We start from the raw sequence: 13,327 nt of genomic DNA on the forward strand, positions 1-13,327 counted from the left end.
TCAGACAAAGATACAAGAAGAAAATTACAAACTAATATCCCTCATGAGTAAAATGCAGAAATTCTCAATAAAATGTTAGCAAACCAAATCGAGCAACTTATGAAAAGGATTAACACTATGACCAAATAGGATTTTTCCTAGAAATGCAGGGTTGGTTTAACATCAGTCAATTAATATAATACATCATATAAATAATAAATGATAAAAACCATATGATTATCTTAAAATAGATAAAACATTTCAAAAAATTTAATACCCATTCAATAAAGTAAGAATAGAATGAAAATTCCTTAATTTGATAAAAATGCATCTATGAAAAACCTGCAGTTAACATACGTAGTGGTGAAAGACTGAATGCTTTCCTGTTGATGTAAAGAACAATATCAAGGATGCCTGCTCTTGCCACTTCTATTCAACATTGCGCTGGAGTATCTTTAAAATGGGATAAGAAAAAGATAATTTAAGATAGTCTGATTACAAAAGAGGATATAAAACTGTCATTATTCATAGATGACATGATGTTGTCTGTAGAAAACCTTAAAGAACCCACAAAAAGCCCCTACTCAAACTAATAAGTGCAACAAAGTTGCAGGATACCAGATCAATATATAAAACTCAATTGTATTTTGTATATTAATGATGAACAATCCAAAAATTAAATTAATAAAACAATTCTATTCACAACATCATTTAAAAGAATCCAGTACTTAAAAATACATTTAACAAAAAAAGCTAAAGTCCTATAAAGTACAAAACATTGCTGAGAGGCATTAGTGGAGAGAGATACCAAGTACGTTGACTGGAAGACTTAATATTTGTTAAGATGGAAATTTTCCCCAAACTGATTCATAGATTCAGCACAGTTCCTATCAAAATACCAATAGGCTTTGTATGAGTCTGTTCTCACACTGCTATGAAGAAATATTCCTACCTGAGACTGGGCAATTTATAAAGACAAGAAGTTTCATTGACTCACAGTTCCACATGACTGGGGAGGTCTCAGGAAACTTACAATCATGGCAGAAGGCACTTGTTCACAGGGCAGCAGGAGAGAGAATGAGTGCCAGCAGGGGAAATGCCAGACGCTTATAAAACCATCAGATCTCATGAGAACTCACTCACTATCACGAGAAGAGCATGGGTGAAACCACCCCTGTGATTCACTTACCTCCCACCAGGTCCCTTCTGATAGGGTTTATGGGGATTACAATTCAAGATGAGATTTGGGTGGGGACACAGCCAAACCATATCAGGCTCATTTACAGAAATAGACAAGCTGATCCTTAAAGAAAAAGTATAGCTTTAAATACAAATATTGGAAACCTCAGCAAGCTTTGTTTTTGGTAGGATGCTAACACTTCTGTGGAAATACAAAGGACTCACAATAGTCAAGCCATCTTGAAAAAATAAGAACTATGTTGGAAGACTTATACTTCCTGCCTTAAAACTTACTATAGGACTACAGTTAGCAAGATAATACAGTATTAGCAAAAAGATAGTCATATAGATCAATGGAACTGAATTCCAGGATTCTAGGAATAAGTTCTTACATTTAAAATTGTTGATTTTCTGTGAAGGTGTCAATGCAATTCAATAGTTACAATGGTGTTAAGGAAATTGGACAGCTACAAGCAAAAAGATTAATCCTAAATGTTAAGAGCTAAAATTATGAAACTTCGATAAGAAACACAGGAGAAATTGTTAGTGGATTGGGTTAGGCAAAAATTTTTTACATACAACACCAAAAACAAGATCTATAAATTTTAAAATTTGATATATTGGGCTTCATCAAAATTGGAAACTTTTGAGTATCAAAGGACACCATCGAGAAGGTGAACAGACAACCCATAGAGAAATGGGAGAAAATATCTGCAAATCACACATCTGATAAGGAATTCTATACGAAATATATAACGAGGTTTTACACCTCAATAATAAGATAACCTGAGAAAAGAAAAGAAAAAATAGGTGGAAGATTTGAATAGACAGCTCATCAAAGAAGACAAATAAAACATGAAAAGATGTTAACATCATTAGTCATTGGAAGAAATACAAATTAAAACCACATGATATTCCTGTTAGAATAGCACAATAAAATTGACAGATGGTACCAACAGGCAGTGAGAATGTGGAGAAACAGGAACCCTCATACATTACTAGTGGGGACGTAAAATGGTACAGCCATTAGGAAAACAGTTTGCCAGTTTCTTATAAGGTTCAACGTAAGCTTACCGTAGAATCCAGCAATTTCGTTCCTGGGTACTAGGTGTCTGCCATGAGAAATGAACCCATATGTTCATACAAAAACTTATACATGAATGTTTATAGCTCCATTATTCATAATGGCCCCAAATTAGAAACAATCCAAATGTCCATTAGCAAATGAATGGATAGTCAGATGTGATATATTAATACACATGAATATAAATGTGATATATTAATATATAAATAATCATGCTGTATATTAAATGTGATATATTTCAAAATGTTCTGCAGTAAAAAGGAATGAATGACTGAGACATGCTACAACATGGATGAAATGCAAAAATATGCTAAGTTAGAGGTTGGCAAATGTTTTTTTAAAGGGTCAGGTAGTAAATATTTCAGATTTGTGGACAAGATGGTCTCTGTTGTAACTTCCCAACTCTGCCTTTGTAGTGCTAAAGCAGCAATAGACAGTATATGAATGCCTAGGTGTGGCTGTGTTCTGGTAAAACCTTATTTACAAAAACAGGCAGTTTTGTAAAAAACCTTATTTACAAAAACCTTATTTACAAGAACACAGTAGTTTGCTGATTCCGGTGTTCAATGAAAGAATCTGGATGCAAAAGACCACATACGCTATGATTCCTTTACATTAAATATCCAGAAAGAGTAAATCTATAAAGACCGAAAACTGATTAGTGATTGCCTGGCTTGGGGGTAGAAACAGGGATTGACTGCAAATTGGCACTAGGGATATTTTGGGAGTGATAGAAATGTTCTATAATTGAATTGTGGTTATGATTTCAAAACTATAAATTTACTAAATATCAGTGAACTATGTGCTTATAATGGGTGAATTTTGTGGCATGTAAATTACACCTCAATAAACCTGTTAAAAAGAGCACATACTTTCATTTATTCTTGTTTCTGTTGTTTTACTGGCTTAGCCGTTTTCTGTTCATATTATTATTCTCATTTTATCTTTAGAGAAAGACCTGTTTTATTAGTGACTAGTGTCTAAGCTAACAGCAGTGCCTAGAGAGTTTTATAGCAGCCTTGGAACTTTGAATTCTCTTCAGAGCAAAAGTTGATATGTGTTAGATGAACTCTTTTTGAACCCTCTCCCGGGGGTCTTATTATAAGGAAAATCCTAGTTAGAACTCTGAAGGAGGTCGGGTGCAGTGGTTCATATCTGTAGTCCCAGCACTTTGCAAGGCCAAGGTAGGAAGATTGCCTGAGGTCAGCAGTTCAACACCAGCCTGGTCAACATAGCAGGACTTCGTCCCTACAAAATAAAAAATAGGCCGGGTGCAGTGGCTCACACCTGTAATCCCAGCACTTTGGGAGGCCAAGGCAGGTGGATCACCTGAGGTCAGGAGTTTGAGACCAGCCTGGCCAACATGGTAAATCCCCGTCTCTACTAAAAATACAAAAAATTAGCTGGGTGTGGTGGCAGGTGCCTGTAATCCCAGTTACTCAGGAGGCTGAGGCAGGGGAATCACTTGAACCTGGGATTGCAGTGTTGCAGTGCAATCGCAGTGAGCTGAGATCGCGCCACTGCACCACTGCACTCCAGCCTGGGCGACAGAGCAAGATTCTGTCTCAAAATAAGAACAACAATAATAATAATAATAAATCAACCGGGTATGGTGGCATGTGCCTGTAGTCCCATGTACTTGGGAGGCTGAGACGGGAGGATGGCTTGAGGCCAGGTGGTTGAGGCTCCAGTGAGTTATGATCACATTCTTGCACTCCAGCCTGGGTGACAGAACAAGACCCTGTCCCTAAAAAACAACAGCAACAACAAACTCCTAAGCAAGCTTCGTAACATCCTCAATGCTGCAGTATCTGGAATCAAATATCAGGGACTGTGGTTTTGAAGGTAGGTAAGAAAGGAGCTTTTAACTGTGAGCATTTTCTTCCTGGCTTCCATAAAAGTTCTAATCATGGCCGGGCGCGGTGGCTCAAGCCTGTAATCCCAGCACTTTGGGAGGCCGAGACGGGCGGATCACGAGGTCAGGAGATCGAGACCATCCTGGCTAACATGGTGAAACCCCGTCTCCACTAAAAAATACAAAAAAACTAGCCGGGCGTGGTGGCGGGCGCCTGTAGTCCCAGCTACTCGGGAGGCTGAGGCAGGAGAATGGCGTGAATCCGGGAGGCGGAGCTTGCAGTGAGCTGAGATCTGGCCACTGCACTCCAGCCTGGGTGACAGAGCAAGACTCCGTCTCAAAAAAAAAAAAAGTTCTAATCATATCCAACCTATACTAGAGTAGGTAGGTTAACTTATCTGATGCTGAAGGAATTGTCCATGCTTTCTGAGGATTATGTTGTCCTAAGAAGAACATTTATGTGTGAGGTTGTCACTGTGATCACTGCATTCACACCATAGGGTCTGAGCTTCAGATGAGTCAAGGACTCTATTTGAATTCCTGCCTAGGGTCATTGCACAACTGGCCACTGCACCTTAGCAAGACAGTAAGTTAGTAAAGCATAAAGCTCTAGGCATTTTTGATACATAGGCAAGTTCTCATAGAGCTGAAAATTACCTTGCTGGTGACAGAGTTGTTCATACTGACAGAGAAGGCCTCCTGACGGCTGGTGCAATGGTCTGCTGATTTGGTTTCATTTCAGTCATTAGAGAGCATTTCTGAGGTATGACCTTGAGAGAAAATAGCATTTTTCATCATCTGGGCTGATGATGGAGAATAAGCTGCAATGAATGACCTCACTGTATGATGGAGATGCTGTTAAATCCTTGCTCTCCAGTTCTTGGAATCTTCAGGAGCAAGAGGCAATGATGTATCCCTCAGGAGAACATGCTATCTGCCTGTCATAGAGTTTGTATAGTTTGCTGATGTTACCAGACATTCTGTAGCTACAGAGGATCTCTTAGACATATAAATATTGTTTGTCCCTAGTGTAGCCTCTTTCCACCTTGTATACAGAGATTCCCATAATATGAACTTTAGTGTGCCTTGTTAAAATCCTCATAATGAAGATATTATTACTATAAACATAGTTGGCCCCAAGGAACTCATTGCCAGCCTTTGTCCTGTATGCATTATCATCTTCTATTTAAATTATTTTATTTTGCCAGTCAGACCCTTTTTTTTCTGAAGCTACAAAAGAAGGATCCCTTGCAGTCATTGGTTCTCATTTAAAGGGGAGGTTAGATTCTGCCAGGCAAGCATAGACTGAGGCAGGCTTTTAAAAACTCATAACCTACCTGTTTTCTAAATATGGGCTCAGTTAATAGGGGTTCAGCACACACAAAAGATGGGCTCAAAAGTGCCTGATTTGCTGAGGATGGTACTCAGAGTTGAGAGAGAAGGCTCTGCACAAATTCTCCTTTGCACTGCTGGAATTTCTTTTTCTTTTCTTTTGTGGGGGTGGTGGGGGACATGCAGGACAGTGGTGAGAAGTTGATTGTGAGAAGTATGTGTATTTAAGTAGAAATTACACAGATCAATTAGAAGTCAGGCTTCAGCCCTCTGGGGCTGGTACCTCTAAATGTGGAATGAGCTGGGTTTTTTGTTTTTTGTTTTTTTGAGATGGAATCTCACTCTGTTGTCCAGGTTGGAGTGCAATGGTGCAATTTTGTCTCACTGCAACCTCCGCCTCACAGGTTCAAATGATTCTTCTGCCTCAGCCTCCTGAGTAGCTGGGACTACAGGCACATGCCACCACGCCCAGTTAATTTTTGTATATTTTAGTAGATTTAGTATATTTAGTATTTAGGTTTCATCATTTTGGTCAGGCTGGTCTGGAACTCCTGACCTCGTGATCCACCCGCCTCGGCCTCCCAAAGTGCCGGGATTACAGGCGTGAGCCTCTACGCCTGGCTGGAATGTGCTGTTTTAACTGAATGCCAAGACTTGCCAGGGCACTGACTCCCTTGTTTGCCTCTGACATCTGACAGGAAAAAGGCAGCTCCTGGTTTCTAAGTACAAATATTGAGCATTGCAGGCTGATTCCTGGGCATTGGGTGTTTGTCACGTGCTATATATTATCCATTAAAGTTTGGTCTGGGGAAACAAATGAACTAATTTCCATGGGAAGAGATTTGTTACAGGAAATTGGGTATATAAGAAGGAAGGGCTGGAGGAGTAGGCTCCAGGCTGGGCGTCTAGGAATCACTTCTGGAACACCATGTACAATTGGCCCGTCAAGGGGGCTGCTGTCTCTGTGGTGGGGGGCACTGGGAAAGCAGGACATCTCTGCTAGAATTGCTGGCCTCAAGAAGACATCAAATTCGCTGCAGTCAGTGATCAGGAAGCTGCTGTTGCCCCTATGGGAGGCTGCCTCTGCGGAGGCGGCCTCTGCGACTCCACACCTGGAGGCTGCCACCCTATTGCAGAAGAGTCCTAGCCTCTATAACCACCTGCCAGCTGAGGCAGCTGCAGCAGCAGGAAAATAGCCTCCATCTCACTTCCATCTTCTAGGCCTTGATACTCTATTTGCACTTAGAACCTGAGTTGCAGGAGAACCTAGGAAGTGCGATTTCTAGCTTGTGAGCCCTCAAGCCCCAAAGTACAGGAGGAACGCTTCTCTGTCTTAGCCCTTTACCTGTCTTCAGTTATGCTTATGAAAGAACGTCCATTTTTAACCATCTTAATTCAAATACAGGTATACCTATATTGGGGAAATGTGCGTTAAGTGAAATAACCAAATAGGTACATAAGGTGCTCTCACAAATTTAAATGCAGCTCTGCAGACCCCCCAAACTCACTACTTTAGAATATCTTCAGCCAAAGCAGTTTTTGTGCAACATGTGATCTAGCTACAAAAGAAACATGCAATTAGAGGGTTCTTGTGAGATCCAAGTTTATGTGTGTATGAGTGTACATCAAGTTCTGTGCTTAGAATAAGTGTTCCTTTATTTTTCTGACCTGGGAGAAGTACAGATGTGGTGTGTGTCCCAGCATGAGATGCTGTATAATCAGGGAGCTAGACTGGCCACTGCACCAGGAGGCATTTACTCATTCAAGAACCCTTAGAAGGTGGAGAAATGAGAAACCATGACTGCGGTGGTCACATCATCAGTGATGTGAATGGAACCTGGTGGTACTGTGCAAAACTTCTCCTACTTCATGAGGTTAGTGTGGGTGTTAAATATGCTAAGATGTGTAAATTGCTTAGAATAGTTCCCGGCATATAATAAACACTATATAAATGTTAGCATTGTATTGTTACTATTTTCTGTAAAATGGGGATAATTCTGACTTGCAGACTTGTGAAGCTTAAATGAGCTTAGTCCCTGGCATAAGTAAACACTGAATGATGTTAGCTATAAAATAATAATAATAACAATAATGTTTGAATTCTAAAAATGATGCTTTCAATGTAGTGTATTTTCTAGGCCTTTTAACCCAGAGGTCTCCTACCTCTGAAGAGTAAGACAGAGCTGGCTTGAATTTGAGAGAAGAGCACAAAGGCCATCTTCATTTCTTCAAGGCTGGGCATTTTCTCAGCAACCTGCACATTCACTCCATGGGTTTAGTATACTTTACAGTCTTTCCATAGGACCTCAAGTCCAAGGGGTTAGTTTACTTTTGGAAAGTTGTTTTTCTAACCAAAATGACACATTCATTGTGGTTATGAAGGTCTCTGGCCTTAAAATTGGGCCACGTTTGATGAAAAAAAAATAATAACCCTCATGAAGTTTAAGAATGAATATGGTTCATTAATTCATATTTATATTAACCAAATATTTTGACTTGATTTGGCAAAAAATATTTTTTTACAAGTATCTGGTAGACTGTTGAATCATTTCTAGACTGTTAAATCATTTCTTGGGAAGTTACCTAGAAAATACTTTCAGAATTTGTGGTTTTAAAAAAGGACTTTGTCGAATGAATAGCAATGGCAACACAGATTTAGGGGGTGGAATTCTTGGGGAGTTTCCGTTGCCTTCTGGCAATTGCATTCCAACTAGTAAGTATTGGCCTGATCAGCAAAGTATGGATTCTAGAGGGAGGAATGATGAAATTCCTCTATAGGAATTAGAGTCCTCTGTAGGTGAGGGGAAGGCATCTAGGCAGGGCAGAAGAGGAACCTGGAGGCTCTCAAATATGTTTTAAGAGTTTTCAGTAATCTATGTTGAAAGTTTTCAACGTTGAGCATTGAGCGGCCATTTTCCATTAAAACGATAGAAATAGCCTTTGCTAACACTTTGCAGAGACATGGAAGACAGGCGGAGCCAATCCGCAGCCTGCCAGCATGGAGGCTTCCCCACGGGTGGGACCCAGTGCGACCTTGCTCTTGAAAGGTGGGCGTTTTCCCGGGGCTTAAGGTTTCACAACTGTGTACAGGCCTCTCTTCTGAGTCCTCAGTTGCTGAACTGAAAGTACTTTACAATACCTCAAGTCTTGTGGTTACGGACCCTGGGGAGGAGGAGATGGGAGGAGAAGTGTGGTAAATTCCAAAGCAGGGAGGTTCAGGAACCTCCTGACTCAGGAAATACCAAGGTCTTCCCATAAATGGAACCAGTCTGTGTTGGTATATTTATCCACAAATGATAAAGTGAATAAAAAATCTTCAATTTAAAAAAATGGAAAGAATCGAACAGTTAGACCGAGTCCCTACCACGTGTAGGGACCCTTTTCCATGCAGGGAAGTATAAATGTAACCCAATGTTCCAGGCCTCCAGTATTGGACCCCAAAGCGAGGCCTGATTCTTTTCAGTTCTTGAATTCTAATAATTTAATAGCTGCTTCTCTCACCTTGCAATCAGTATGGATCATCACAGGAAAATCCATCTTTCAAAGAATTCCTTGGGAATATTTCCAAGAATTTCCAGCACTGTTTTCACCTGACATTACCCACCTGACCTTGCCTGGTGATGCTGCTCTAGGCCAGATGTCCTGTCCTAACTATGTCAACAGCCCCACCTGCTGGTCCTGTGTGCCTCTGCTGCTTGTGCCAAAGCTTTGACCAATCTCCAGAGGTGTTTCTGTGACGCCCACTCTCGTCATGGCCACTTCTGGGTCCGGTGTAGATCTCTGCTAACTAGCCTGGGGCTAACTCATCCAGACCATATTACTTACACCTTCTCTAAGCCCTGGGGCTTCTTCCAGTGCACCAGGCCAGACTCCTCTTTGCTTCTGGTGACTTGACTCTCAGGAGGCCACATCATCCTTTCCTACCATTTGACCTGGTTCTGTGCCACATAGGTCCACCTGATATATCTCAGCATCACTGAACCTCAAAGAGACAAGATGAGATTGTGGTCTGTTTCCATTCAGGGGGCCTTATGTAAACTCATGGACACAGTCAGGTGTATGGAATTGATCTTGCCTGACTTCACTAAGAAACACCCAGGACCAAAGCACCAGTGGATTACTGGGGCAAAAAGTAAAGTGATACTTTACTTCTTTTTTTCTTTTCTTCTTTTATTTTATTTATTTATTTATTTATTGAGATGGAGTCTTGCTCTGTCACCCAGGCTGGAATGCAGTGGTGCCATTTTAGCTCACTGCAACCTCTACCTCCCAGGTTCAAGCAATTCTCCTGCCTCAGCCTCCCGAGTAGCTGGGATTTACAGGCGCATGCCACCACACCTGGCTAATTTTTGTATTTTTAGTACAGACAGGGTTTCACCGTGTTGGTCAGGCTGGTCTCGAACTCCAGATCTCAGGAGATCCACCCACGTCAGCCTCCCAAAGTGCTGGGATTACAGGTATGAGCCACAGCGCCCAGCAGTGAACTTCACTTCTCCTGCCAAAAGCCCTTGTCTGCTTACAGGTACTCTAAGGATACCTAAGGTAAGCAAGACAGACACAGCCTCTACTGTCACATGTGAGGGAGTGGCGGTGTTGAGGAGAGGCCTCTGTACGCAGATGGGAGGGATTTATGGATACCGAAGGGGAAGGATGGGGGAGGGATGAGGGGCTGGTAATTGAGGTCAGGGAAAGGATGGCATCAGATGCATGGTGGGCAACCTGAGCTTCGTCCAAGGAGACACTAAGGAAGGGACCTTAGAGGCATCCAGATAAGCTCCTTGTGTGACTAAAAAGGACACTGAGAACCCGAGATGATGGGACTTTTCTAAGGCCACTCATTGAGCCAACCCGATTTAAAAATTCCCAATCCCTTCTGAGATGTTCTTCCCAGCACATCTTTAGCTCTCCCCAGGGGTAAAGGAAAAGAATGAGGATGAAACTGCAGAGAGGTTTTAAAAGAAGGGAAATTAGGGTGTCTCCTGATCCCCCTCGTGAAATGACTTCAGCCTTTAAGTCATAGGTGGCAAGGTCTTCCCAGAGTGAAGAGACGGGATGATCCTGGCAGTATGGAGTTAAAGCATCACCACACTGAGCTGTTAGCACCATCGTAAGTGATATTACATGGCCCTCCGTGGACAGAGTGATGGATGCAAGGCTATCAGCATAAAGGACCTGGCCTGTCCAAGTCTGGTCTTCCCAGCAGAAATTCCTACTTACGCAGTTAGAAGAACTCACTATAATACATACACACAGCAGCCAATTTATCCAAGGCCTGTTTTGGGTGAGTCCTGAGGACTCAAGACCAACCAAGACGTAGGTGTTGTTTCTGCCCCACAGCAGCCTTGGATGAGGGGGCAGGGCAGAAAAGCATCACCAGTAGGGACACAAACAAGAGAAACTGCAAAACCCAGAGATTCTTAAAATTTGGAATCATCTCAATCAGTCAGTTGTTGTTAAACTAATCCACTTGAGTAGAATTCTACAGCAAGTTGGTTAGAATCCGTCTGAAATCCTTAACTGCAGGGGTGTCACTGCACACATCAGTGCACACTCAATGATAGTGGTGTTCTTGCTGGGCTTTCTGTAAGTTCCAAAGCGGGACACAGAATTGAAAATGGAAGCCCCCATGAGCAGCTGTAGGCCGGGATGCTGTCACTCTGACCCCTCAGCCTCTCCTCTCTGTGACTGCCTCCAGGGCACATGAGGAAAAGCAGATGCCTCCCCTGGCAAGTTCTGATGGAAGGATCAAAGGTGGGGAGTAGGAGCAACCAAGAGCATGACTGAACATTGACCGGGTCAGGCAGACTCGGCACTCAGACACAGCGGAGCCGTTCTCTGGAGAGACTCTTAGGTGCTGCTGCTGGGACTCACCAGAAGACTTCAGATTTTAAATGGATATTCTGTACTGCCAGACAATTCTAGTAAAGTCATGTTCCTACACTGCCTTTTACCCTTTACCACCTTCTCCTCTCCTCAGAGCTCCACATCCCCTTGCAGGCTTGGCTGATGATCTTGTCTCATATTTCCCAGCAAAAGCAGATACAAATGGTCAAGGATGACCTCTTCCCTCCACTGATTTCGCCAGCACACTGCACTTGGTCTCAGCCTCTGCCCTCTCCCCACAGCTGTGGAGTAATCATTCCCACATTGCTCTTGGACCAACCCCTCCGCTTTGCCCCATCCCACCCCTTTTCACCTCCTTAAGAACTGTTCTCCTGCAGTTACCCTTTTCTCTCCTGACATCAATTTCCCCCTTGGCTCACTGCAACCTCCTCCTCCTGAGTTCAAGCAATTCTCTGGTCTCAGCCTCCCAAGTAGCTGGAGCTACCGGTGCACACCACCATGCCCAGATAATTTTTGTGTTTTTAGTAGAGACGGGTTTTCACCATATTGGTCAGGCTGGTCTCGAACTCCTGACCTCAGGTGATCCATCCGCCTCGGCCTCCCAAAATGCTGGGATTACAGGTGTGAGCCACTGTGCCCAGCACCAATGTCTTAATATTACCCATTTCACCAGCTATGGCTCCCTTCCTCTGCTTCTTTTCAAAGCACAATGTGTTGAAAAAATTGGCCATACTTAATATCTCCACTTCATCACCTTCTTTTTCCCCTCAGTTTTGACTTTTACTCCACCACTCTTGGAATGACTGACCCAGGTCACTGACAAACTGATAGCTTGATAGTCAAATCCAATCCCCTTGTCTTACTCAACCTCTCAGTGGCATTTGACACAATGATCACTCCCTCCTTGTTGAAACACTTCCTGTCCTCTTGGGTTCTGTGAGACTTACGTGCTGGGTTTCCAGGACTTGCTCTCCTCCTTCTTTTGGTCTGCTTTGCTGGCTCTTTGACCAAATGTCTCCCGGTTGTGGGGCCATGGGCTTCATCTGACCTTTTCCTCATCTGCACTCTGTACCTAAGTGAGCCCATCCAGGCTTCTGATTTTTAAGTACTGTTTAAATGCTGATACTCTCAATGCATTTCCAGTGTGATCATTAGATGTCTAGAGGCATCTCACACTTAACTATGTCTAAAATCAAACTCTTGATTTTCCCCCTCAAACCTGCCCTTGCCCCATCTCAGGAAGTGGCATCATCATCTACCCAGCTGCACAGGTCCCGAACAGTGGAGCCATTCCTGATTCCTCTTTCTCTTAGGCCTTGAATTCATTTTTTAGGGCTTCCATAACAAATTACCTAAATCTGGGTGGCTAAAAAAACAACAATTTATTTTCTCACTGTTCTGGAGGCCAGAAGTCCAAAATCAAGGTGTCATGAGGGCCATACTTTCTGGAGGCTCTAGGGGAGAAGCCTGCCTTGCCTCCTCCTAACTTGTGGTGTTTGCTGGCAATCCTTGGGGTTCCCCAGCTGGTGGCATCAGGACTCCCAATATCTGCCTCTTTCATCACATGGCCTTCTTCCCTCTGTGTCTGTGTCCAAATGTCCCTCTAATAATGACACCAGTCATTGGATTTAGGACTCGCCATAATCCATTTTGACATCTTAACTTGGTCACATCTGCAAAGACCCTATTTCCAAATAAAGTAACCTTCACAGGTTCTGCATGGACATGGATTTGGGGAGAATACTATTCAATTCAGTACAGACCTTCAGATCTGATTGATCAGCACATCTTAGCCCCGCCAGCACCAACAATTCTTATCATCTGCAGCCACAGCCTTTGTCCAAACCTGCACCGCCTGCATCACTCACACCACCTGCATCACCTGCACCACCTGCATCACCTGCATCACCCACACCACCTGCATCACCCACACCACCTGCATCACCTGCATCACCTGCACCACCTGCATCACCTGCATCACCCACACCACCTGCATCACCCACACCACCTGCATCACCCGCACCACCTGCATCACCTGCACCACCTGCATCACC

At 43.0% G+C, this 13,327-nt stretch overlaps 1 protein-coding gene and 1 long non-coding RNA gene across 8 annotated transcripts in view; one reads left to right on the forward strand and one right to left on the reverse strand.

Annotated features, from left to right (window-relative positions):
• RASGRF2 (Ras protein specific guanine nucleotide releasing factor 2) overlaps window positions 1–13,327 on the forward strand; it is a 265,347-nt gene that overhangs the window by 192,468 nt on the left and 59,552 nt on the right. The window lies entirely within an intron of this gene.
• The window catches only part of LOC103885214, a 69,123-nt gene that overhangs the window by 53,527 nt on the left and 2,269 nt on the right, over window positions 1–13,327 (reverse strand). For 2 of the 4 annotated variants that reach the window (XR_004183967.1, XR_001903516.3), the window contains exon 3: window positions 4,755–4,867. The exons of the other annotated variants lie outside the window; for them this stretch is intronic. This is a non-coding gene — a long non-coding RNA (uncharacterized LOC103885214). The remainder of the gene's footprint in view (window positions 1–4,754; window positions 4,868–13,327) is intronic. 4 annotated transcript variants of the gene reach the window in all.

This window comes from Papio anubis, chromosome 5 (assembly GCF_008728515.1).
Source record: "Papio anubis isolate 15944 chromosome 5, Panubis1.0, whole genome shotgun sequence".
NCBI classification, from domain to species: Eukaryota; Metazoa; Chordata; class Mammalia; order Primates; family Cercopithecidae; genus Papio; species Papio anubis.